This window comes from Lepidochelys olivacea, assembly GCF_965140295.1.
Source record: "Lepidochelys olivacea isolate rLepOli2 genome assembly, chromosome: 8".
Lineage (NCBI taxonomy): Eukaryota > Metazoa > Chordata > Testudines > Cheloniidae > Lepidochelys > Lepidochelys olivacea.
This window is the reverse complement of record NC_140418.1, coordinates 10,535,851-10,561,479: the sequence shown is the minus strand read 5'-3', so window position 1 is coordinate 10,561,479 and position 25,629 is coordinate 10,535,851.

Genomic DNA, 25,629 nt, shown 5'->3' with positions numbered 1-25,629 from the left:
TCTGCTGCAAGCCTGATGATAGCACCTATCTTTCGGAGATGCTGACTGGCCATTATTGAGTGACAGGGAACTCTCAGGAGCCTCTTGATAAACTTCTCCTTGCAAACTGATAGGAGGGCTGGGTAGCCTCCTTTTTTGCTGACGATCCTCACTCCCTGAATGGACACTGTTAATCATCCCTGCCAAACATGGTTCAAGGGATAAGTCAGAGGGTTCTTGACCTTCTCGATCTCCACCACACCCAGAGCAAGGCCAACAGGCTGAAACTTCCCCTCCCCTTCCTCCATATAGGGAGGAACTTGCTGGGAGAGGACTATGGAACTCCTTGGTCTCCCAGTGCTCCTTCCCCAAAGCAGTATGGCCAGCGGACAGCGGGGAGTGCACAGAATGTCAAAGCCTTCCATAGGACCTGCCATTGGCACTAGACCCACAGAGCCCTCCCCTTCCTCTCTACACATGGCGGCCAGGAAAAGCCTAAAGCCCCTTGTCCTTGATCCCTCCTTTGTCCATACTGCACATGGAGTGTATCACAGCCAAATAGGGAACCTCATTGTGGGAGTCCCTTGTTAAGAGATAAACATGGCATTAACCATGTACAATAATTTCCTATCACTGCTGCCACTGAACATCCTCAGAGCTGGCTGATTTTTAATCTTACCTCAACTGTCTCTGGTTGTGTCTGTCATAAAAATGTGTTAGACTAGCTTTTTATGCTGCATATTCTAACAAGCTCTCATGAATAGAATCCCCAGTCAGCAGTTGTGGGGGAGTGAAAGGGGACCTTTTGTTGATCAGCCTCGATTCAAAGTCTATAACTTCCTTCCTCAAGTTCAGCAGACAGACGCTCCTTTCTGCACTGATCATGGATGTGAAGTGACAAAGAGACAGCTATTCAGAGTAAACAGTAACTCAGCTTCAATGAACTCTCCACCTTGCCCTTTACTGCTGGCTTCATAGATGAGTCTCTGACACTATGCAAACCTGACCCTGTCAGAATAGTTCAGAAAACAAAGTAGCTCAGAACGTGGCAATCCCCTTATAGTGAGGAGGCCCTAGTGGCTTTTGAATATTTCTAACACACACACCTCAGAAAGTTCAGCTAACGCACTCTTCCAGAACATTCTACTGCTAGTATTAGGGAAAAACATCTTTGAGGCTGTTTTTTTACCTATTGAGATTTGTGTTTTTAATTCAGCCACTGTTCAGGAGGTTCTGAGCACTGAAACAGCAGGGATGGTCAAATATAGGTCACGCCTACCCTTTTCTTTAACATGGAGATATGGCCTGAGGGGATGGTATTTATGCTTCATTCTGGTCCAAGTGGAAGACTTGGCTAGGCTTCTCCATATCATTCAAAATTAGGAACAGCCCTCAGACATCTGGCAAATTGGGCAAAGTTCGGACACCTCTGGCAGAGGGCTGCTGAATTAAAACATTCAGGGCTGATTTATGCCAGTTGAGAATCTGGCTTTGAATGTTTTTAGAATGTTTAGTAGAACTTTCATATATTTTAGTAAAAAGAAAAGGAGTACTTATGGCACCTTAGAGACTAACCGATTTATTTGAGCATAAGCTTTCATGAGCTACAACTCACTTCATCGGATGCATCAAATAAATTGGTTAGTCTCTAAGGTGCCACAAGTCCTCCTTTTCTTTTTGCGAATACAGACTAACACGGCTGTTACTCTGAAAGCTGCCATATATTTTAGTGCTGTTTTAATTCCAGCTGAGCAAATAGTAGAAAAATATTTTCCCTGAAATATTGATATTAAAAATCAATTATGGCTATGTTCACAGATCACTAATTCTGAATAACTAATAAACTTAAGGATGCCATAATCCAGTCTGTTCATGGACAATTTGAGAATGATGGTGGGAAAAGGCAAAATTCAGCATATAAAATCATTGGTTGTGAATATTCACCCATTTCTAGTTTCAAGATAATCCCAACATACTACGGCTTCATCCAGGGAACCTAGGACAGGTGTTGCGCAATTTTCTCATGGTCATTCATCTCTTACTGTCATTTTATAGATTCCTAGATTTTGAGGCCATAAGGAACCATAATAATAATCTAGTCTGACCCCGGTATAATACAGAACATGAACTGACCTCTTGTTTCTTCGTGGCTTCACTTTGCTTCACTTGTGTAATGTTCTGTCAGGCTCACATTTCATATCATAAAATACAATTCTGTACACAGACCTCAGTCACATTTTACTTCTTTATATCTTAGATCTGTTTAATAGTCCCTTCTAGTGATTTATTACAATAATCCTAAACTGTATTAAACCTATTCCATATATTGGTCATGTTAGAAATATATATATTCCAGAATAAAAAGGGTCTCTCTCTCTCTCTGTGTCTCTGTGTTTGTGTGTGTGTGTGTGTGTATAGATAGATAGATATAGATCACAATAATAATTTTGGTCCAAATGCTATGGGAGAAAACGATTATAGATTCAATCTTCAGAAATATAATAGCCTGGATTCACTTCTCCATCAGTGCCAGGGGTTTAAATTAAGATGGCTTAAGGACTACTTGCACACTTTGGGCCTTATTTACCTCTCAGTTGGGTTATATCAATGTGGGAGAGGAAAATCAGGCCTTCTATGTCCTCAGAAAATGTTTGAAGTTTTCTATCACGAACTGACCTGCATTCAGACACTACATGCCAATTCCTCTCATTTTTCCCTTGTCCTCCCCACCAGGTACCTTGCCCACCACACGTGACCTGCTTCACTAATTGTGTTTAGCAACATGGGACCAAACTTCTTATCCTCAGAACTTGCTAAGGAGAAAGTGTCAATGTAATACTTCCCATAAAATGACAACAGAATTCTGGTTCAAACCTTGCATAAGCTAATAGTTTTATGAATCTTGGGGAAAGGGGCAATAGCTCATTAATAACTGAGTAGCAGGGATGGAAAGATGGGGAGTTTTATACTTCAGGTACACTATTTACATACAGGCCTCATTTCATAAAGCAGTGACATTACAACAATCAGTAATAAACATCTGAGTTCTGTCTGCAGAATTAGATGTAAAACTCTGAAATCTAATGCCATGTCTGGTCTAGTTGTAGACTTTGTTTTCTTACCTTTTGTATGCAAGTTTTTCCATTATTTTGCCTTTGTTTTCTTTTCCCTTGTAGAGTAAGCAGTGATCTTCTTTCCTGGATGCTGCCTTCATGGTAGGACAGCTAATATTAGGATTCAGGGTTGAGGGTTTTGTTTGACATTGCTCTAAAGCCTTTATGGTTATTTTAATCTGAAACTGATGTTATGCCCCAGCAAACATTGCTCATAAACAATCCAGTCATTTCAGTTCAGTGTAACTGACATGTGGCAGAAGAAAGCCTCCTGCAGTCTATAAAAGTATGACAAGGATGGCAATAATTACAGAATAGCTAAAGCAAATATCAATGACAATCCGGTCAGTACAAAGCGATCCCAGGAGGATAAAGGAAGGCAAGGAAAAGAAATTAAAGGATTCCTCAAAGCTGAAATGAAACTCAAAAGATTCTGAAAATGTGTATGAGCAGCTTTAGCTCCAGGATATAAATAGCTTTGCCATCCAGGTTTGAGTAAATCCGGCAGAAGATCCAGTTATCATTTCTCGTTAATGCAAAACATGTGTGTGCATGCAAAGTGCCAAAGAGAAAATATTTGCATGAATTATTATTTTGGAAATAACATAACACTTTCACCTAAAATACTACAGAAACCAAGACTGTAATGATTTGCTACAGGAAGTTTACAAGAAAATGAGATAAATGGTTCCACATGTATGGTGTATGTTTAAATATGCTTAAACGTGCCTATCCAAGGCTCTAGGTTCTTGCACATATATTAGAAGCATGCAAACAAAAGGGCAAATAGCTCTAATCAAAGACTTAACCATTCTCCTGAAAGCCAATCTGCCCCAATCTCTCAAAATATAAATTGCCCCTTTAGCGCACCAAAAATAGTACGTTCCCCAATCAAACAATCCAAACTTTTTACCTTACACCTTCCCGCAAAACCTGGGAATGTAGACAAGCTTTGCAGATAATTAGAGTAAGGATCTCATGGACCAAGGTAACAGAATGAGTTCCACAGTCACATACCTCTCACCAAGAACTCCTTACCCCCCAAACACCTCCATTTTAACCAGCAGGCTGTTAACCCAAGCATTCCCACTGGCCATCATTGTGTGGTGTCATGCTGGGAGAGATGCTGTCAGCTAAGTATGTAGGTTCCAAACCAGTTCCATCTGGAGCCACAGTCTGCACGAGCTTAGTTTCCTAGATGGTCTTGACACGTTTGTACAACAGCACCTGGTACAATGGGACCCTGACCTGGCTTGCCTCTACATACTACTGCAATATGCATGTTTATTAATAATAATAATTAATAATTAATCATAACTAGTGGCAGCTCTATGTAGAGCATACTGTATTAGTCTGATCTCGAGGTGACAAAAAATGTGTAGCCAAGTCTATCCCCAAAACAAAAGTTTTGAGCCTTCTAAACAAACACAGTTAGAAAAAAGGAAAAACCAGCAAATAAACCATCCTGGCCACTTTGTTCTCTAAGCATCTCTTAGTAGCTGAGGATCTAAGACCATCCCTAAATCCAGTGGTTTAAAAAGTAGACAATCAACCAGAACAACTCATACTCAGGCCTGAAACCAGATTGAACGGGGTCTAGGAAATCTGAGGACTCCAGGTATTACCAGAGTTGTCTCACTACAACCTCCTCACCTATTTTTCCCAAAAAGGAAGTTTTGAAAGATATCCATGATCAATAGGATTAGGATTATCCATATAATTCATGTTCACTTGAGCAAGAGACCAACAATTTCTTCCTTAATGCCAGCCGACACACTGTCCTCCCAAAGAGAGGTGCTGATAATTTCCACAAAGAGCGGGCCTCGTATTTCCCCACTGTCTTCACTAACTAGGAAGGGCATATGTCCAACTATTGGGTGGTAGCCTAAATCCTCCCTGGGATCTCCAGAATTTCAGTGGATGAAACTGAAGAAACAATGGATGAAGCTGAAGAAACTAAAGAATGCTCTGGATTCGTCACCTTCAGATACCATTCTACCATCCCAGAGGCAGACAGCTTGGCGTGGATCCATACAAACATATCTGTAATTTAAACTCAATTTATTACCTAGTGGAGTCAACCCAGATTGACCGGGCTGACTGTCATGCAGGACAGTTCTGTTGTTTAGGATTTGGTAAACACCGTGGGTTAAAAAAAGAAACCTGTCTTCACTTCTTATCCTCTGCATCCAACTTCAAAAAATCTTTATGTTGCAATTGGTCAGTCTATGCAATATGCTACTAGCACTCACGCCATCTTCCTGCTCATTTTCATGTGGTGAGTTTGAGTCAACTTATATTTTAAATAATTTTCTTTAGTACATCTTTGAAGTCTGTCTGTAATTGAAACAGATTATGGACGTTTGAGTGGCTGAGTGGGGGGAAAAAAGAATTTAAAGAAGCTTTTCTTTATCCAATGAATAGAGTTTGAGTACTTTATGATGTCTTATTGTTAGCAAATGTTATGGAGCTGTTAAAAGTGCTGAGTAGATACAGCAAAAACGATGCAAGAATATTCTTGCTAATAATTAATTTCTCCAGTACTCCCAGCCCATTGAGAGAGGTTTTATCTAAAAAATATTGGGATAAGGAAGGAATTCCCCCAACAACATACGTGCAGGAAGCTTTAAGCTATTTCATCTTCTTCTGATTCACTGAGCGGTGATCATTTTATGATCAAGAGGGTATATTCCATGCAAAGGCAGATTAAGATTTATTGGGGCCCTGGGCACAAAGAACAGTTGGGCCCCTCACTCCCTGGGGGGCCCCCAAATTGGCCAGAGCTTCTGGGCCCATGAGTTAATCCACCACTGATCCCATATGATCAATTTCCTAATAACGCAGGATGGACAGGCATTGGTAAATCTCAGTCCTTCTCATTCATCATCTTCCACATGATGCCTATTAAGGCACAAACAGACTTACCCCAATATATAGTCCTTGAAATCGACCCCATTTAGTTTGCAACAAATCACTGTGTTTATCTGCTGTCACATAAATGCTTTGGTAATAATTTAAAAATACTACACGGTGCTTTTATGCACTGGTACACACAGATTTTGTTTGATTTTGACCAACTGCTGCAAAAACATAGCAGAATGATTTTTTGTTGGTGATGGCTCCAAGTCTGTGTTGTTGCAAATTCATGCCATGCACTGCTTAATTGATTATCATTCCTACATCTATAACGTAATAGCCAATAAAATAAGCTGCAAAATTTAAAAAGGCAATTTGACATATGTTAGGTGTACTGATCTGATAGCTTTCTGGCTGCTAATGACAGAACTGCTGTTCTTTCTGTACTGAAAGATTTTCCTGAAGGTAGAATAAGCTGTAGGCAGTGACATCTAGAGCACTGTTCGCTCTGGGGACTTTTAATCTAAATATGTGATATTAAATGAGCTGTGCAATTTTTTTTGTAAGCAGGCCTGAATCCTGGCACTTGGCAAACACTAAACAGGCAAGTCTGGTTTGTTTATAAATGTGGAACTTTATCCCTGTTTACTGAAAGGGTTAATGAAATTGGTGCCACCTGTTCAGTGAACCTTGATCAAGTTTGAAGTCATGGCCTCATTTCTAGCTCAGGATGGAGACCTGGATAAAGTGAATGGTTTTACATGGTTAATGACCCAAACATGGGCAAATCTTGGTTACCAAAGAAAAAATTCACTTTACATTTCTGGTTTGAACAGGTGTAACAAATAATGTAGTGCCCAATTCAGATCAGAACTGTATTGTGCGAAGCACTATACAAATGTATCTATCATCTCTGCCTTGAAGAGCTTACACACTAACGCACCCATCCATCCTGGGTCTACTTGTGTGGAGCAGTTTGTAAGATTGAGGCCCTAGAAGACAAGTGCCATATGAAGAGTGGGGAGAATGGAGATTAAATTAATATCTTTGTTTGCCATTTCTTTTATTATTAGAAATAAAGTTGATTCCAACTTACCTCGTCTGCTCAAAGTGAAACTCCCTATGACTCCAAACAACACTACCATTTGTTCATGAATCCCCCACATATTGCAACTGCTCACTTCAAACAGCTCTAATTATTAGCTACTGTATCAGCAAAACATTCAGATTTATCTCGTTGTACAGAACTTGCTGTTTCCTCAGATAGCACTAAAGAAATGTAGAAATTCACAGAGCTGCCAAAGTATTACACACATTCGCTGACTTAGATGTGAAACCATGGTCATACCTCCGTAATATTTATTTACGATTACTAATTTGAAGTTTAGAAATAATTTTAAAGTATTATTTTCATCAGTTTAGCATCTTCTCCTGTGACCTATATGAACTGATGCGAAGTGTTACAGTTGAGTGACTAACATGTAAGCAGAGTCAGGCTGAGCTCTACTCTGACATCTGGTGGTGAGTTGTGGAAAAGGACTTCAAGGGCTGATCTCGTTTGCATGAGCACACCCATCCCGCCTAGCATGATGGGACCGCTTGCCAAAATGGTCACTTTGGCTGCTGTGGGATCCCCAGTCTCTTTGTTATTGGGGCAGGAGTAATAAAGTGTCGTTATCCTGGTTATGTGATTCAAGGACAGTAGAACTGTACCTGGCATTTTATGATAGAGGGACTTGCCCTCAACTAAGTAGCACTCACTAGGCAAGGGACATGGGTTCTAGAACCCAGTGAGTGGTGATATGGGTTCCTTCTGAGAGCTCCAAACTCCAATTGCACCCTCTCCACTGTGTAATATCAGAGCTAATTTTGATTCTATTAGGAGTCTGGTTGTAGGCTGCTGAGCTGAATTCTCTTTGGGCTAATGTTGCACCAGTACTAAGGCTCCCCTACTACAAGCTGAAATCACTAAAGAGCTAAAATTACTAAGAGCTGAAATCACTGAGCATTGTTAGGTAGCGTGGGGGCCTGAAGATATATGGGTGAGCGGCTAGAGGGACGTCTGTTGTAGATGAGTGGCTCTTGGGATGGCTGGCAGAATGGAGCAGCTTGCAGTGAAGGCTGCAGCAGACCCCTGTGGAAAGGCAGGGCAGTCGGCCATCAACACGAGCAGCGGAGCATGGAAGGTGCCCCCGTAGCTCCCCTCCTTTTCCACCCAGCTAGGAGGTAAACTCTGTGGGTGAACTTTTGAACTCTGGGGCTGAGCTGGACTTTTGGGACTTTGGGTGACTTTTGGGTTGCTGGACTCAAGAACCAAAGGGAAAAGACAAAGCCCAATCTGCTTGGGGGTGGGTCTTCTGGTTCATGGTTTGTGTTTATGAACCCTAGTTGTGGTGTTTTCCCAACATAATGCTGCATTGTTTCCCCCCTTTATTAAAAGGGGTTTTTTTTGCTACACTCAGACTCTGTGCTTGTGCGGGGGGAAGTATTGCCTCTTAGAGGTGCCCAGGTGGGTGGTATGTAATTGTCCCAGGTCACTGGGTGGGGGCTCAAGCCGGTTTTGCACTGTGTTATTGAAACAGAACCCCTAGATACTGAACCCAGCCCTTGTTGCTGCCAACTCTGATGGGCAGAAGGTTACAAACACATATTGAATAATTTACTAAAGGAATGTGTACTCTTTTTCCAACTGCTGAATGTGGACTACTTGATATTTGAAACGCCATGTGTGCTGGCTAACTGTGATTGGTCACATAACGCACATGATATTGTGTCTGTTCCCTGATTGGCTTAGCAAAACTGTTGTAATCAAGAGGAGGACTTGAAGAAGCCACTGAGGCTTTGGATGTCTCAGAGAAAGGGAAAAGTCTAGAGTGATCCAGGGAATTTTAGAAAACTCTAAAACTTTTCCTTCCAGTATCTGCTATACTTTGCCCAATTTGTTGGTTTTATGAAGGGTTTACATTTAATTTTCTCTGACCACACTAACACAAAGCAATTGCATGTGCATGTGCATTCCCAGGTGTGAAAGGAATCCCGCCTGGCTTATTTAACTATCTTTGTTGCGGTGTTATGGAAAGGGGGTTGGGGAACCCTGTCCCTCTGCTTGCAGTGCCTTATCCCCTATAAATATATCACTTGCAATGAGAGTACTAATGTGCATTAGCTTAATGTTCCATTGGCTTTGGCCATGCTTGCAACTCTTACTATTTCATTTCTTTCACTGGTTAGCAGTAAAGTTGTGTAGGCAAAACTCAACACTTAACTGCTGACAGAAAGGAAAGAGAGAAGAATTTCAGCTACAGCCAAAGCAAATTCATCTATAACTACAAGCAAAATTTTGGTTTGTGGTATTACCCAGTTTTAGTAGTGCCTTAGTCCTTAGGCATTTCATTATCTGCATATTTCCCTTTGTTTTACTGGCCATTGTCTACCAGAAAAAAAGAAAAACCTAGATTGTCAAAATAACATTGTCAGTAAAAAAAATGCCCTGAAGAGAAGCATGCTACTTACTGCTCAGATAGTATGCTATTGAGGGGCCAGTTAGTATTCCTGACACTAACTCCCATTAATGGAAAACCACTGATATTTTTAACATACTCTGTGTAGTGGGGGTTTAAGTAAATTTAGTTTTCTATCGTTAGTCATGAACGTAGATTCTCTCCTGCGTCAGAGCGCTGGCTGTCACAAGAAGGAAGCAACAGTGTGTCACGAAGGTGGTGTCACCTCCCTGGATCTCAAGGCCAGTCCCAGCCCTGCTGGTGCGTAGAATAGCTTCTGGACAGCTCTAAGATCTGTCTCTGAGACAGGGTCCTTTGATGGATCTCATCCCAATGGAGGATTGCTGTGGCAGAGCAGAGGAGAATGGCTAGAGGTACAGAGCCCCAGGCAGGCTGAGATGCACCAGCAGGAGTTCTGCTGCCAGGGTAAGTCTTTACCGACAATATGGAGTTTAAATCTGACCTCTTTATGCCGCCTGAGTGGTGCAAAGGGCCAGATCTCAGAAAATAACATGGCTCAGAGACTGTTGCTTGCCTTAGTTTAAATACCTGTCTGCAAAGTCCTTGTAATTCTTTATGTGTTTTTGTCTTAGAGAATAAATACTCATTTCTTACGGTCAGTCTTCCAAAAATGTATTCCACAAAAAGCCAGGGACTGACCTCAGGTCCATCAGCCAAAGGAGTTACTCCAGATTCACCATACACATACACACATCAGTGTAGCTGCATGGTCACAGTTTGGCTGATGGTCATTAAGTGGAAGAGTCTCATTTGTGAAATTTTTTGGGGGGGAAACATTAGAGAAGTAATCACAGCACTTCTCTGTGTAAACATACATTAAACAGACCCATTGTACAAGCTGAGAGTTTTCAATGGGCCTTGAAGAATACTTTAGAGTGTTATTAAAAAATTCTCTTCTTCACTGAGAATATTAATTGTGTTTGGTGCCAAAGTGGAATATTGAAGGCAGAGAGGGAAGCAGAATATTTCAGAATATAATGGAATGTACTCGCCTTTTATGCACATATGAATAATTCAAAGAATTAGGAAAAAGTCACTGCCTCTGGTAGGGTTGCCAACTTTCTACTCACAGAAAACCGAACACCGTTGCCAACGCCCTGCCCTGCCCCTCCTCCGAGGCGCCACCCCCCTCTCATGCCATCCCCCACTCCCTCTGTCACTCGCTCTCCCCACCCTCACTCACTCACTCATTTTCACCTGGTTGGCTCAGGGAGCTGGGGTGCAGGAGAGGGTGAGGGCACTGGCTGGACGTCTGGGCTCCGGGGTGGGGCCAGAAATGAGGAGTTCAGAGTGCAGGAGGGGCTCCAGGCTGAGGCAGTGGGTTGGGATGTGAGAGGGGGTGAGGGATCCAACTGGGGTTGTGGGCTCTGGGGTTGGACCAGGGATGAGAGTTTTGGGGTGCAGGAGGGGGCTCCAGTCTGGGGGGGTAGAGCCAAGGGGTTTGGAGTATGGGAGGGTGCTCCAGGCTGAGGCAGGGGGTTGGGGTGTGGGAGGAGGTATGGGCTCTGGGCTGGGGGTGCAGGTTCCAGGGTGGGGCAGGAAATGAGGAGTTCAGCGTGTGGAAGGGGGCTCTGGGATGGGGCAGGGGCTTGGGGTGCGGGGGGAGGTGAGGGCTCTGGCTGGGGGGTCAGACTCTGGGATGGGGATGGGGTTGAGGGGTCTGAAGTGTGGGAGGAGGCTCTAGGCTGGGGCAGGGGGTTGGGGTGTGGGGGGGGGTGAGGTCTCCGGCTGGGGGTGCGGGCTCTGGAGTGGGGCTGGGGATGAGGGGTTTGGGGTGCAGGACAGTACTCTGGGCTGGAATCAAGGGGTTCAGAGGGCAGGAGGAGGATCAGCGCTGGGGCAGGGGGTTGAGGCATGGGGGGGTACAGGGGTACAGGCTCCACACAGTGCTTACTTCAAGCAGCTCCCAGAAACATTGGCACGTCCCCACTCTGGCTCCTACATGAAGGCATGGCCAGGGGGCGCCGCACACTGCCCCGTCCACAGGCACTGCCCCCGCAGCTCCTATTGGCCGTGGTTCCCAGCCAATGGGAGCAGTGGGGGTGGCGCTTGGGGTGCGGGCAGTGTGCGGAGCCCCCTGGCCATGCCTTCATGTAGGAACCGGAGTGGGGACATGCCACTGCTTCACGGGAGCTGTGCAGTGCGGAGACTAGATCGTTGTACCCTGCTCTGAAAGTCCCTACTCAAACTCTCAACTTCAGCAACTATGATTTTTCAGTAGACATTTTATGGTAACTAAGACTAGCTACAAGATAGCCAACAGCTAGGACTTCAAAGGACTAGGGAGGAGAATTAATCTGAGCATCATAAATCCTTTAATCTATGCCATTATAGGTATGGGTAGTTTCACATGTCAGGCAGAGGACATTTATATTTTTCCCCATGGACACAGTGGGGTCTCATCTCAGGAGCATAGGACAATGATTGAATGGGATCCAAATCTTCAGCACAAGGTCAATACCTAATAAAATCACCCACATCTGTAAATGATCTTTGCACTGGTCATAACTGGCTGGATGGTTTAGCCAGGTGGTTAGTTGGTTCAGCATGACCCAAGAGGAAGACAGGGCAGCTGCGCTTTTGCAACTGGCCTCAGACACAGGAGGTGACTAGTCCCAGTGTTTAGTTCACTTGAGTATATGAGTCCTGAGACCTGGGTTGGTGTGCTGACTGCCCCATTGTTAGCCTCGTCCCTAGCCATGCTCCTTGGAGTGAGTATGGAGCAAGTTGTGGCAAATTCCCCTTTCTGTGGCTGGCAAACCATATAACCCATATTGATTCACACGTTAAGTCCTAAATAATTGGTTTGATGCTTAAATATATTGTTACTGAGCCAGGAGCAATTCACAAACTACTTATTCTTTCCTGATATATGTGTAATACACACGCCTTTAATAATTGTAGATATTGCCAGCCCTAAGAGGTTGGACCATATATATACTGTGAGGCGAACAAATGCATATTTCCTATTTTACACCATATTTTTAATCCAAAGGCTTGTGAATTTTCTAGCATTCTTCATTCTTTTGTTCTTCATTCTTTTGTTCGGACAGCGTATATTCTCAGTCCGTATTTTCAATATGTGTTCAGTGTGTCTATGTAAATTAAGATGCTTCTATGCCAACTAAGTTCTTTCTCAGTTCTTTATATTACAATTCCCTGTTTTAATTTTTCTTTATGGCTACCATAAAACACATCATGGCTGGATTTATGGTGTTTATCTTTTGTTTTCTGTAACTAAATTGAAGTCCTGTCTAATACAGTCTGATGACTGGTTTCAGAGTAGCAGCCGTGTTAGTCTGTATTCGCAAAAAGAAAAGGAGGACTTGTGGCACCTTAGAGACTAACAAATTTATCTGAGCATAAGCTTTCGTGAGCTACAGCTTACTTCATCGGATGCAAGCTCACGAAAGCTTATGCTCAAATAAATTTGTTAGTCTCTAAGGTACCACAAGTCCTCCTTTTCTTTTAGTCTGATGACTGGTTTTGGTTATTGTGCAGGGCTTTGCTGCCCTCTAGTGTCAGAAATATCTTTACAGATCTTTAAATTGAGAATTTTAAATCCTCTGGAGAAGGGATTTATACTTGTTAAATCAGAGATACCCAGATGTGACACACCTCCCTCCCCGGACACACTCTCTCTAACCCAGGATAAGGAAAAAGTTAATCTCTTGCAACTTTGTATTGCTGGTGAACTCCACAACCAAGAGATTTGTATTCTTTGATAAGAGACAGAAATGCCAGTCAGTAGGGTGGATGTGGGTATTCAGTTTGGGTTTCAGATGTAATTAAGTACGTGGAAATTAGGGGCAGCTCTCGGACTCCTGACAGTTGCCCAAGGTGGATCCTGGCTCCTGTGTTTCATCTCCCCACCCTAAAACAGAACTTGCCAAACTATAAGGCTCAGATCCTCAGAGGTATTTAGGTACCTAACTCCCACTGATTTCAGAGCCATTGATTTCAGTGATTTAGTGCCTTAGAGTTTGAGAGTTCTGTCCTGCAGTGAGGCTCTCGAACGCACAAGTCAGGATCCACCTTGGGCAACTTGCCAGGACCCCAAGAGCAGCCCATAGTTTTCCTATACTTAGGGGATTTCAGTGGGAGATAAGGACCTAAATGCCTTTGAGGATCGGGGCTTAGAGCTTTTTGGTCCCTAAAGGAAGCTGTAGTCGCCACAGGTGCAACTTGTGGGGGATGCAGCATCTGCAACGAGGGCTGCCTTGAAGTTCTCTTTGCCACCCTTCATGCATGTGTCACATTAATTGCGATGCTTCCCACAGATGACGATGCAGTTTTAGTGCTGTTGCATTGAGGCTCTTGCACCTAAATTTCATGCTCTTCCTGAATGTAAGATCCATGCCTCATTGCCATTTCTATCTGCAGCAAGTCTCAGTACAGCCAGTGCCAAGCCCTTTCCAGGTTCGTCTAGTTCCCTTCAAATAAGGGATGCCACAAAGTGCTGCCTTCACGTATGTCTACACTGCATTGTAAACCTTGGTCTGTGGGATCCGCATTTGTGGACTCCGTGTTTTGAAACCCTCACTTCAGCATCCACGCTGGATAGTAAACCTGGGTTTACAACTGATCGGTGTCAGAGCCGCGCTAACGCACCCATATTGCCCTACACAGACCCTCTGACTCAGGTCTGCCCCGTAAGCTGCATCCGCACCGCAAAATGACAGGGCTTGGACCTGAATCTCAGCAGGACTCAGGCTCAGACGTGGTCCTAGGACATGGGTCCTCAGTGCTTGCTGAGCCGAGTCACACCGATTTGTGTGTCGATGCGTCCGAGCCTGCGTGTACAATGCTGTGTAGACACACTTTTAGTGAGTTAGACCAATGACCCTAGGAGAGAATGGTGCCTACCTGGTATCCGAGAAGCTGTGGGGTTCCTGTGATGTTGTGGCCATCTGAGGAATGAAGTAGGATTGAAACTAATTGGCTTGTGTAGAAATGTAATAGAGTTCTAATGAAATTACTCTTTAAACCTGCCAGATTTAATGGAGAACGGTGTCTATGCTATTTTAAGCTTTCTTATAGAATTCTACAGCAGGAATGAAATTTTCTATTATATTTTATAGGATGGTTCAAAACCTATATAGAAAGTTTATCAAATTCTATTACATTCTTTTGGACTTTTCCATAAGCTCTGAAAACTTTTTTTAAAACACATATTTTTAGCCCACCATTTCCATTTCGAAGTGGGATAGCTGTCATTACAGAAACATGACGGCTGGCGTGCACTGCCCCCCTCTGAAATCGGCATTTAATCAGTGTCTATGGAACACCTGTCACTAAAAATAAACCATTTTCTCCTTTTGATGTGAAAGCTGCTCTGCACTGAAACATCAGCTGAGTTTAACTTTTCCAGCCTCCAGATGCAGTGTCACATGCTTGGTTTGTAACAAGCAACATCTCATGCACACACCTCATCACACATGACAAGTTGCTAGCGACTGGTAAGTCGGCAGCTCTCTGGGATGGACTGCGCAGGTGCTATGAACCCGAATCAGCTCTTGCATCACTTTTACAGTGTTACAGTTGTGCTGACTTCAGTGGTGGTTTTCCTGCCTTACGATATCTAGATAACTCTGTTATAGAACTTTTCATTAGTAGCTCTTGAAGTGTTTTACAAAAGGAGGTGCAGCATCATTATCCCATTTTACAGATGGGGAAACTGAGACACAAATATAACCCCTTTGGAGATGGTGTTCCTGAAATACCACACTGAGCCTCTAGGGGACTCATCCCTGACTACAGCAGTAATTGCAACAAAAGCTCAGGACACTGTTTCCCAGATTGCTTAGGGTCCAGGATGGAGATAGAACTGGAAAACTACAATTCCAGAACCAATCATAAGTCAGAACTCAGAGACAAAGGCTTTGGTTTTACTTTCTGTTTTGGAGTGTAGCAGGGAGAAAAGCATCACAGCCTGGGAGGATCCTTCTCCCCTCCACATGCCTACCCAAGGGAAGACTGTGAGTCCATCTGGGATTTCTGGGACTTTGAATAGAGTCATCTCAGCAGAGACCAGAAACCCACGAGGCTGAGGCGGGGTTTCCTTTGGTGGAGGCACCAAGTGTTCTTGTCGGCAAACTCAGGACCCAGGGAAAAAGGCTGCAGCCCCGTGTCAGGGCTAGAGTTACAAAGGGAAGGGAAGTGACTTGCCCAAGGTCACCCAGCAGGCCAATGGCAAAGCTAGGAAAAGAACTCAGGTCTCCTGAGTCCCAGTCCTCTATCTACTAGACCATGCTGTCACCTTCTTAGGTGCCACCTTTATACAAGTCTCCAGGTGATAGGAATCAGGCCCTGCATCCAGGCATTGCCTACTGGAGAATGGAGCATCTAAGCACAAGATGCTGTCCTTTGCTTTTTGGGAGAGGGGAACAGGCTTGTGCCTATCAACCCCACCTGGCAGTCTCCTGGAGGGCTGCCCTGTATGCTGATATATCAGTTGGAGTCACAGGCTCCTGCCCTCCCACTACTGCTGATCTTTAGAAGGTATGTTTTGTGGGCAGGGAGATTCTGGATCCTATTTCTTCCCACACCCTAGGTTTCTGGTTTTTCTCCTGCTTATGCCATGAGGGAAATTTAAGCATAAGTCGGTGTCAGAAGCAGCAGCGGGTGACTAGTACAAGAAACACCCTTCAAATCGTACATGGTGCTGATGAGGATGTTGTCAGGTCCCCCTGCTGGAGGGTGTGCTGACAGAAAATGGGGTATTTCTGTTAAACGTCTTAGTCTGGGCTCCCCTGGAAGCAGGCTACTTGAAACATAAGTAAATAACGTCATCATAAACACGATGTGAACCTTAAAAAGCTGGAGCAACACAGTGCAGCAAAATGTACAAGAGGCGTATGAATTCTAATGGGCACCAATGCGTTACACACTAACAGGCTTGTGTAGACCCTGCCGGCATACCCTACAAGTTCCCTACTGCCCACTAACTTAGTACTATTAGCTAGCACACAACGTGTTGGTATGCATTAGAATTCATACCTTGCGGATGTATGGTACCACACTGTACTAGAGACAAATACTAAGACACTGGGCAGGCAGACACACTCCCTGCCTAGACTCCCCTGAAGGAGGATCTATGACTCACCTTTATAGTCCCACCACAACAGCGGGGCCTCCCAGGTGCATCCCATAAAAGAGGAAACAATCAGCCCTATAGACTCAATCTGAACCACCCAGGATAAACTCTCTCTAAAGTAAAAGTCTTGGAAAACTCTCAGCTTTCTTCCTAGATTACTAAACCATAATGACTGTTAAGAATCTTCAGCTACAGTATTATAGTCATAGAAATATCTTCATTACAATATTATGTAGCATCAGTCACCTTCATGTGAGGTGTAGTGGTGACAAATCTGTTCATGCTCTACAGTGAGTTGTGTAAAGTGGGGCGTGCTCATGTGCCTCTGTGGAGTGTGTTGAAGGCAGAAAAGTTATCTGATGGCTTCCTACATCTGCAGTCCTGAAGTGTGTGTGTGTGTAATGCTTAGGGGAGCAGGTTTAATCCCTGTTTGGGTTGGGGGAGTGTTATTCCAACCCTGCTATTCCCTCCCATGCAGATATTCTGAAGAAACCTAGTAAATCCAAAGCTTTTGTTTAAAAATGCACATAGGTGCTTGTGCATGGCCTTATTTTTATGTGATGTTCATTTCAATTCTACATTATGGAGAAACATCTATATTAGCCATTCTGTTAATTCACTGCTGGAGTCTAAAGTAAATGCTTTCCATGAATCATAGTATAGCCTCTATTTTCCTTATATGCACATGCTACTAGAATACTTGGAATGTAACTGTTAGGACTTCCCTAGGTAAGATGAAGTTGAGAAACGTGCAAAAAAAATTTTGAAAACAAGCCTAGTGGGACATGTGTGTTTTCTGTTGCTAGACTGTTACCTCGTTCAGCCTCCTTAGACCTTAAGTTTTATTCCAAAACAAAAGTCAACATTCAGAGCATTTGAACGAGTGCTCTCAAACTTCCTGACCTCCCACCAATTTCTAGCTATGTCACATAAAGCAAAGTCAAACAGTTACCAAGAAATCACTGGCTGATGATTAGGATGAGCTAAATGTATCACTCACTTTGACCCCCAACTGTCAAACCAGATCATGGGTTTTTGTCAATGAATTACATTTTTTTTGTTAATGTCAGTGAACAGAAATAGCTCCATAATGAGGGTGTTTTGTGCCCTTCACCGGCAAACAAGAAAAGGAACAAGAATATGAAGAGAGGACTAGTACAGAAAACTGCCTCTCTGTCAATGGCTAAGATCTCTGTCATTTCCTAGTCAATTTTCTCAGGAGGCCAAACAACTTAATCGCTAGCTCTTAGGACAGGTCTCCTGTTTTACGTACAGGGGAATATAACAAAATAATAAGGTAACTAATCAAAAAGGCTCATAATTCAGAAGTGAGGAAATTAAGGAAGCTTGAGGAAGGAAGCTCTTTAAACTTACAAAGCCTAGCAGGAAGGTCAAAGGTAACCCAGTAACGTTAAATGTCAAGGATCAAGAGGTTATGTGCACCAAACACTAGTACTGTATCCTTCAAAAAAGAAATCTAGCTCAACTGAAAGTAAAACAATGGCAGATAAAATGTAACCTGGAAATTCGATGAAGGGATTTTGAAGAGCAATTAGCCAGAAAAATTAAAAACACAATCGGTAAGTATATCAGAATAGATTCTCAATGAGAGAATCGTAAGTTTCTGAACCATTGAGGAAGGGAGAAACTGGCATGGATGAAGACATTGAAGAGAAACTAAAAGTTTCCTTTCCATCAGCCTTAACTAGGAGGGCTGTTGCGGAGATCTCTGCTCTCTTCAGGTAACAAAGATGAGCTACTGTCAGAGGTGCCAAGAGTAATACATTGATAAACTTGACAGCAACAGCTCACCAGATTGACTTCATGTCCTTGGAACTTAAGACTGAAGTGACTGAGTGTGTGCTTCTCCCAGACCTCTGCGATGTTTCTGTTCAATGACCGCTTGTCCCCTCTGAACTCTTTTAAGACCTTTCTTTCATCCCATTTCTCAGCAGGTGTAGGGTGACTGACTGACTGTTGAGGTGTCTGCACTCGAATGAATACATCTTCCAGTGGATCCCACTGGTGTTGCTGTTTCTGACCTTTAATACTGTAAAGGGCTTAATTTCCCATGGTCCAGTCTCAAACTTCAGTAACGCCTTCCTCCTATCTAAAATGTGGGAGCACTATTTTAACTACAGCATCTTTGCTCCACCTTCACTTCTAAACCTCCCACTCACCCCCCTCTTACCAGCAAATCCAGACTCCCACTACCAGACGCCATATGTTTGTAGGAGAACTGATCTCCTGTAGGATCTTCAAGGAGTACCCAGTTGCCCTGCTCTCTTTCCTGCTCTTTTAGGGAAGCTGCTCCAATTAAAGATGGAGGCAAGAAGTCTGCCTAATTCTTCAGCCGCAGGTCCTAGAACCAGTCCAGTGGGACATGCTGCAGCTGCTGCTTCTGTCCATGAGGCAATCTCTGCACTGGTGGGACTACAGTGGAATAGCTACAGTGCTGTAACTACACCAGCATGACCCTGTAGGGCAGTCACATCCTACAGTGGCAGAAGAAATTTTTCCATTGCTGTAAGAACACTACCTCCCTGAGCAACCGTAGCTAGGTTGACGGAAGAATTCTTCTGTTGACCTGGCTGTGCCTACACCCAGGGGAAGGTTGGCATAGCTACAATACTTAGAGGTGTGGATTTTTCGCACACCTGAGCACCATAGCTATGTCATCCTAAGCTTTAAGTGTAGACCAGGCCTCAGGCATTGGGTATGTCTGAGCTGCAGCTGGGAGCATGCCCCCTAACCCAGGAAGACAGGCACACACTAGATGGGTATGAGCTAGCTTGCTAAAAATATCTGTGTAGACGTTGAGGCTTGGGCAGCAGAATGGGCTAGCCATCGAAGTACGAGCTTGGCCCTTTGGGTCCAGACTAAGGTGGCTAGACTGTTCTGCGGCCCAAGCCTCAACGTCCACACTGCTATTCGTAGCACAATAGCTAAAGTAAAACTAGCACATGTTTGTCTGCATGGGCTGGTAGATATGCACCCAGCTGCAGTGTAGACATACCTTGTGTGTTCTGGAGACTGGAACACCTACAGAGCATGGGACACTGTTGTCTTGGGGGGGTGGGGTTGGTTGGGTTTTTGGTTTTTTAATTCTTCCCTTTGTTTCTTCATCATTTCTTTGATTTCTAGCTTTGCTACTTTTCCTCTGACTCATTCTCATGCAGCTTTCTACAGTCATGGCCAAAACAAAGCCGGAATATTCTTGTAGCCAACTGTCTTAATTTGAAAACAAGTGTCAGTTCTTGTGGTCATTTCCCATTGAAGTATTATCCCACTCCATCACACTTTTTCTTTTTTAATCTTTCATGTTGGTGCATTATCTGTCCCTTTCCATGATTATAACTCATCGTTAACTGCTGTTCTGACACAGTCTGAAAATTATTTTGCTGGTCTTTGACTTACACTGAGCTTACACTTAAGATCAATGCAGTTGCTCGACAGTTTGACAGGGCTATCCACTCTTGGAATGATTAATTAAGCTTTACGATCTTTTACAACTCAGGCTCTCAGTTCTAGGAGCACTTAACTGCCACTCAGTGCACAATTACACTTTTCTGAAATTAAAATCTTGCTCTTCAAAGGGAAACAAAAGTTCAGCAGTCTTCAATCAATCTCTCCATTAAACATAAATAAAATCCCTGTCTAGAAAATTCCAGCCTATCTAAAGTTCAGCCTTCAGGTTATCAATTGAAGCAGTGTCATTTTATGATGACACCAAGTCCTGTAGCAACTGATGCCAGCAGCTATGGTCTTGGTGGCTGCCGTTCTATTTGTACGGAGGTTCCTGGAATGGTGTATTGTTCTGGATGGCGTTCACAGGCTGAGAGCAGGTATGCCCTGAGAGAAGAATGCTTGAGCATGTGGATAGGCAGAAGATTCACAAAGTGGCTGCAAAGTCTTGACAATGTGATGCTCGTGAGAGATGAAAAGCCACTCATTCAACAAATAATATGAACAAGAGCTGCCCCTTAGATTCTAGAGACTACTCCTGCGTTTGCAAGCTAAATCTATGACACAGTATGTACTAGGGTTGTCCCTAGTGGTGATTGACACCTTATTAAGGTGGTCCCCTTGGTTTTTTGAAGCCTCAGGATGATAGTGGGTGTGCCTACATTGCAAACGAGGAGTATGGTGGCAGCACATGAAGACGTGCCCAGGTTAGTGTTAATCTAGCTAGTTCCTGGGTCGATATAGAGAGGTTGCAGCAGCTCAGGCTTCAACGCGGGCTTAGCCACCTGAGTAGTTGTGTAGGGCTCCAGGTGGGCTTGTGCACCGTGCTACCACCGCTTCACTGGTCTCAGTACCCACGTTAGCTACTGTGACACTTGGGACCCAGAACACCCAGAGGAGAACAGGGAGCTTGAACCCCAAAGAATAAGCAGTTGAATCCACTGATTGTGTACAGCGTTCTTCTACTATGAAAACATGTCCAGTAAGATCTCTTATGAAAGTCTGTAATATTCCAAGCTACTCAATCGTTATGAGAGAGGTATACAGGCCATGGCTCTGATTTTATATATTTTGTGTATATAGAGAACTGTGCTCATAAATCTTCGGCTCCACCTCACAGCAGGACAGTGAACAATCAGTCAGGGAGAGGCACCACCTCCCCTCCCCCCCAAGCCAGTTGTTTGCACAAAATCAATTTCCAGTACCCATCCATTGTCCTGCTCAGGAAAGGACAATGGGGGGGACCATTAGAGATAATGGTCATATACTGAAATGTACCGGCTCTCGAATGTAGAGGGGGCTTCCACACTCTGAACAAACATGTCACCATAGTCTAAGGTGGGGGGGAGGGGAGACCTTTTAAAAGCAACTTTGTCTCTGAGGCTTAGCATTCAGAAACTGAGGGCCAACCTCTAGGTGGGAGGCTGTCAGTGAAACACTGGATCCCCTTACACTTAGGGACACTCATGGAAACTGTGCAAAGGCAACAGGCAACTGGTATTAGAAAAAGGATCTGATCTAATACAGAGGTGTAAAGCCTGAGTTTGCACCTTTTGTTTTCTGTGTGAATTGTATGTGTTTGCTGCCCTTTCTATTTCATTCTTGAATCTATGATTTTTCTATTGCACAACAGAGAGCTGCTTGGGGTAAACTGTGTGGAGTGTGTGTGCCACAGTGAGCTGATAACTGGGGGGTGGCCTCACATCTTTTGGTGTGACAATCCAGAGGGAAAAGTCTGAGTGTCTGGTAGCTACGAACTTGGTGAGGACAGCTTGGGGAGACTTGGGACTAGACAGGCTGTTTGTGTCTACCCTGCAAGAAGTAACTAGGCTGCTGGAAGCCAGGTAAGACCCTTGTGGTTGTGGGCCGGCTACTGGTGTCAGGGATCTGAACCAAAGTGGTGCAGCATAAAGACACCCAAGGTTACAGGGCGTCTTTGCTGGTGATATAACCTCTTACTGGTCTGAGTGATCCCCAAAATGTCACACCTTGCAATTAGAGTGCGGACGCACCGCCATATGGGTGCCATGTTCAGTGAACTCCACTGCAGAAATTAGCAGTCGTACTGCTCTAGACCTGCAAACTTTTTCCTGGTTACACATGGCCGTCCTATTGCAGTCTCAGTCCTTGAAGGGGAACAGACTGAAGAAGTGCCTGAGGGGCCTCATAATATATCAGGAACAAGCACAAATATCTGTGTGTGGTCCAGTATAGGGTGGAGTTTAAGTGTCCAGGTAGAATAATGTAAGTCTTGCAGAGTGATCAGAGAGACACAATCTGAAGAACCTCTCCCTGTGACTGCTTGTAGTGTATAAGAATTGGGTAGTAGCCCTTTAAAAGGGGCATGGGGCTCCCAAACTACTTAAAGGGATACTACCCAATGCCTATACACTACATTGCCATGGGGGGGGGGCATTCCAGGAGAAACTGAACAGAACCCTGACCTGTATTAATCTTTCCATTTAAGCTTTGTGGTGATGGCGTTGGGACAGTGTAACCTCCACCGGGCCCAGAATGGGAGGATGTGGTATTGCAGGGGAAGCTGACTCCCACTTCCACACAGGAGCGAATCATGGGAAGAACCTCTCCTCAATGCGTGGCCCTAGAAGGTACAATCTGGACCTGCAGTTCTGCAGCATTTTGACAAGGTTCTAGTACTGAACTGTAGCCCAATCAGTGTAAAAATACACATGAAACTCAAGTTGTATGGCGCTGAACACGTGCAACCGGCAGTACCATAGCACAGCTCTGGATTGTCATTGCCAACCGGTGCTCTGATGGCTTGAAACATGCCTGTTGTACAAAGGGCACCTTCACGCTCTGAAGAGCAGCTCCCCGTGTGTATGCGAAGTGGCATCTACCTGAAGAACAACAATAAGACACTTGTAACTTATCCCTGTTGGCCCCTCGGTGCCAATGCATCTATAGAAGAGTGCACTGAATTACATCCTACGTTGCACTTCTGTTCACAATGCGCATCAGCTATGTTCCAATGGTAGAATGCTTCTTGTTAGTGAGGTATGAGACAGGAGGAGCAGAGTGTGACTTTCAGATTCTATGCTGAGTTAACAGAGTTATTTTCTTGTCAATTCTGCAAGGTTGGATCTCCATCCTGAAAGTCACAACACTTTTGATTTCAATCAGTTTCATAGGGGTCTGCTCATCTGTTGCTCAATTCAGGGGCGTCTGGTGTAAGTCATGAAAACCTGGAGCACTGCAAAGTAGTGTCACATTTCAAAGTAGAAACACACTCTGAATTTGTCAGTATAATTTATTTGTATCAGGATGGCTTTTCTTAATCCGGTATTGTAGTAAAATGAGAATGAACTGCATCGTTTTGGGGTGGGGTTTTTTTCCAGCTTAAGAGAAATAAACAGGGAAATATTTTTCCACAGCTAATCTTGACAAAAAAATCCTGCATCTCTTAACAATGAACTTTAAGGAAAATGTAACTTAATTGATCATCAGATATTTCTTAAAGTGACAGCTTTACCTATGAAGTGCCTTCATTTCAGTACACTGGTGGGTAACTGCATGAGCGGCTACCAAAGTAATAGTCTGAATTTCTGGAATTAAATGCTAGTTAATTTGTGGCTGTTTCTATGCTGGGTTTTTAGTATCGAAAAGCCCACAGTTTTGGAGCTTACTGCTATGAGTTCTGTTCATTTATATCCTTAGATGGTGCCACTTGCCTGTTTCATTTCTAATACATTTCCCAATAGTCTTATTTATTCATTTCTGACATTACAAGAAAACACAGCATGAATGTTGTACAATGTTTTTTTTTTAATTTCAAAATTATTCCTTAGTGACCCATTCACTGCTACTTTTTAAGCATACAAGGAGTAGGGTGACCAGATGTCCCAATTTTATAGGGACAGTCCCGATATTTGGGGCTTTTTCTTATGTAGGCTCCTATTACCCCCCATTCTCTGTCCCGATTTTTCACACTTGCTATCTGGTCACCCTAACAAGGAGCCACTGGCCTCAATCCACACAGTAAGGACCACCGTTTTGAAATGCCTGTTTTAATAGACCAAATTGAGCAAAGAAGCCAGCAGAGGGCGCCATTGATACATTTTCAGCTTAAATACAGTCAGATAAATTTAAAAACAAGAACATTTCTAACCAATGCCAAAGCCAGGGCTAAGTTATTGCATTTGGCCAGACAATCAGCTGGAGGATGATGGAAGCCTTTCTCTGAGTGTTCAGCAAAACTTATAAGTTGTTATTTTAAAGTTAATGTAATGATTGTCAAGGATGTCGTATAGAAACAGCAAATATTCAGTGTCCTGGATTCTGCGTAGTTATCTATAGCAATTTTCCTGGCTCTCAAGAGGCACCCAGTGTGTCAAATACAGAGCTAAATTTGGCCATTAATTTGACTGCACAGGTATAAGTGAGGGCTGAATGTTGCCCTCAAATTTGTCATTCAAATAAAGGACCCAACTTCAGCCATGAGGCACCTGCTAGCAATAGCCACAGGTCTGAACAATATTCAATGTTTTCTTTGGAATTGTGTCCCCAAAGCTAGGAGTGTGAATGAAGATAGGTCAGTAGAAGTTATTGCTGAGTGATTAAGATTTTTAGAGGACTTCCTGTCAATGATGAATCCCGATGTGTAAAGGGCAGTGCCCCTCTCCGAAAGGCAGACTTCTTTTGGAATGGTCTTTAAGACTGTGAAATAAAATTCAGATATGTCTCTTCATTCATAAAATCCTGTTAGATCACAGTGACTTCCAAATCATCGCTACCTGTAGAGTCGTTCAGGGGCCCATATCAGCAGGCACAGCGGGAGAATACAGCTGCAATGCTCCCATTATAATAACAAGTCCTGCAGCTATGTCCCTGCTTGCCGCATTTATCTTGTCTCTGCAAATACTACATTTTCATCTTGGTGCGAAAAAGCCTGACCTAGAATCAGTCCATATGTTATGAAACCTATTTAGAATCTGAAGCCATGTAAGATATCTCAAACAGACCTTATTTTTGCTTAAGTAACTTATCTTTCAAACAATACCATTTTCTTTTAGGCTGTCACCTGAGCTGATATAAGTGATGGAAATGTTTCCAAAGGATTAGATAAAGTCTTTGAATAAGTTCCAGGGTAGCTTCCTCAGACCCATTAACTATCTCACGGCACTTTTCCCTTTAGTGACACCCCTATAGTACTCCAGCTTCCTCCCTCCCTCCATGGAGCTACACCCTAATCTCAACTCCAGTGCCACACTTATGTGATCAGCTTACTCCTACTTTCCACCACATAGGAGCATCTTTATGACGAAGCTGAAGGCTCTTGGTTCTCTTCTGCTTCTGCTCTGCTTCAGGAGCAGTCCAGATAAGCTGCTTATCCACTTTCAACTTGCTAATCATGTACATGAAGGCCAGGAGGCCTCCATCCAACCGTCCAGAAGTAAAAACTGCAGGAGGCAGCCTTGATAGTCATTCTGTTGGACCCCTGTGCTTCTGCATTCTGGTGTTGTACATCTTGCAATGCCCAGCAAGCCATGGTAAGGACCAGAGCTGGCCAAAAGTCCCATTTTTGGTTCGCAGTAAACATGGGGGTTTCATATCTTGGGTTCATTCTGCATTGCAACAG